The following is a 2,437-nucleotide window of genomic DNA, read 5'->3' as shown; positions in this document are numbered from 1 at the left end:
GAAAACTTTGAAAATGAGCTGTTCATCATGTATTCTCAGAATTAGCTCTCCTTGTTCTACATCTATGAGTGCTCTAGTAGTGGCTAGAAATGGTCTGCCCAGAATGATAGGGTGTAAGTAGCTTTCCTCCATGTCCACAATGACAAAGTCTGTGGGGAAATAATAATCCCCCACTTTCACCAGCACATTTTCAACTACCCCTTCAGCTCGCTTCTGAGTTTTGTCAGCCAGTTGTATGATTACATCAGTGGATCTCACCTCATTCAGTTGTAGCCTCTTCATAAGAGTTAGAGGCATCACATTTATGCTAGCTCCTAAATCACAGAATCCTCTGTCAATTTTTGTTTCCCCTATGATGCAAGGGATATGAAAACTTCCTGGGTCCGTTTTCTTAGAGAGTGTGTCCTTCTTGATGAGAGCACTGCATTCTTTGTTCATTGTTACCGTTTGTCCTCCCTTCAAAACTCTTTTCTTGCTTAACAATTCCTTTAAATACTTGATGTGTGTAGGCATTTGATGGAGAATCTCAAGAAAGGGAATATTGACATGGAGAGAGCTAAATGTCTCTAAAAACCTTGAATAGGTTTTCCCTTTTTCACCTCCTCCTAACCTCTGAGGAAATGGTGCTTTTGGTTGGTATATTTCCAGCATGCCTTTTTGCAGTTTCTTGGCTTGCTCAGTTCCACTTTCCTGCTTAACTTCTTCCATACCTTCCTTCAAGATTTCTGGCTCCTGCTCTGAGGGCCTGATTCCTTCTTCTTCTGAAACTTCCTTCAATATGGTGATGGCCTTGCATTCTTCCCATCTCACTCTCTTTTGTTCCCCTTTAGGATTCTTTTCTGTGTCACTAGGGAACACTGCAGTTGATTTGACGGCCTGTTGAGATAGCTCTCCTACTTGAGACTCCATCCTCTTGAGTTTTTCACCATGGTTTCTTAAGGTAGCTCTCACATCATCCCTGAAGCTTTTCAATTCGGTTATGTCTTGACTCATGGTTGCCATCATTCCTTCTATCCGGTTTAATTGATCTTGAAATTGTTGGTTCGGATTAAGTTGAGTAGGTTGATTATTTTGGCTATGATATGATGGTTGGGGGTAAGTGTTTTGTGTGGTTTGGTATGATCTTTGGTTGGAGTTTTGGTATGTGGAATTGTTATGTTGGTTGTGGTTGTAAGGTTTGTGGTTTTGTGGTTGGGTTTGTTGGTTCCCCCACCCAAAGTTTGGGTGATTTTTCCATCCTGGGTTGTAAGTGTTGGAATGTGGATCATATGATTGCCTTTGTTGGTTTCCCACATAGTTGGCCTCTTCCCAATCACCTCCTTCAATGCTTACTTCCTCTTGATCTTGTGTGTGTATTGCAGCCACTTGCTTTGTTTCTAATTGCCTGGTAAGCTCTGCTAGTTGCTTGGCAAACACCTTGTTTTGGGCTAGAATTGTATCAACATGGTTCAGCTCCATGACTCCCTTAGTGTTGTGCCTTTCTGATGCATAGTAGTACTCATTCTCAGCCACTGTCTCAATCACTTCAATGGCCTCTTCCACAGTCTTTTTCCTGTTCAATGAACCTCCTGATGAATGGTCTACAGCCTTCCTTGATTCATAAGAGAGTCCATCATAGAAAATATGCAATTGCACCCAATCATGGAACATGTCTGGTGGGCATTTCCTTGTCAAATCCTTGAATCTCTCCCATGCCTCGTAGAGAGTTTCACCATCTTGTTGTCTAAAAGTTTGAACCTCAGATCGAAGCCTATTGACCTTTTGTGGGGGGTAGAAACGTGCCAGAAACTTGCTTTCCACCTCATCCCATGTTGTTAGACTCCCCCTTGGGAATGATTCCAGCCACTTAGCTGCTTTGTCCCTAAGTGAAAATGGGAACAAAAGCAGTTTATATGCATCTTCCTGGACTCCATTGGACTTCACAGTGTCACAAATTCTCAGGAATTTTGTGAGATGTTGGTTTGGGTCTTCATTAGCACTTCCACCAAATGAACAATGATTCTCCACAAGTGATATTAGCTGTGGTTTGAGTTCAAAATTGTTGGCCTGAATGGGTGGTTTCTGGATGCTGCTACCACAATTCCCAGAGGTTGGGTTTATGTATGAACTAAGAACCCTCCTCTCAGGAATGGCATTGTTTCCACCAGCTCTCTCATGGTTGTGAACTTCTCTATCCATGTTGAGATCTAAAGCTTCCTCAAAATTGTCCTCAGATTCTCCTTCAGATTCCTCTTCTCCCACTACTCTCTTCCCTCTTGCTTCCCTTCTCAGTCTATGAAGGGTCCTCTCTGGTTCGGTATATGGAGGAGTTGATGTCTCTCCTCTCCTACCTGTCATACAAGAACACAGCACAGGCAACAAACAAGTGAAATACTCTTGGTTAATGGAAGAGTATGGTTAGAGCAATTGAGGAATTAATTCAAACAGTTAGTGAGTC

General features: G+C 42.4%; 1 non-coding gene across 1 annotated transcript; it reads left to right on the top strand.

Moving 5' to 3' along the window:
- Positions 1-1,648: 1,648 nt before the first annotated feature.
- Positions 1,649-1,752, top strand: LOC148544591 (small nucleolar RNA R71). The gene has a single exon (XR_015900278.1). It is a non-coding gene; the product is annotated as a small nucleolar RNA R71 (small nucleolar RNA).
- Positions 1,753-2,437: the final 685 nt, after the last annotated feature.

This window comes from Arachis ipaensis, chromosome B9, assembly GCF_059453495.1.
Source record: "Arachis ipaensis isolate K30076 ecotype BB chromosome B9, ASM5945349v1, whole genome shotgun sequence".
Taxonomy (NCBI): domain Eukaryota; kingdom Viridiplantae; phylum Streptophyta; class Magnoliopsida; order Fabales; family Fabaceae; genus Arachis; species Arachis ipaensis.
The sequence above is the reverse complement of the archived record's forward strand: the minus strand, read 5'-3'. Positions and strand labels throughout refer to the sequence as shown.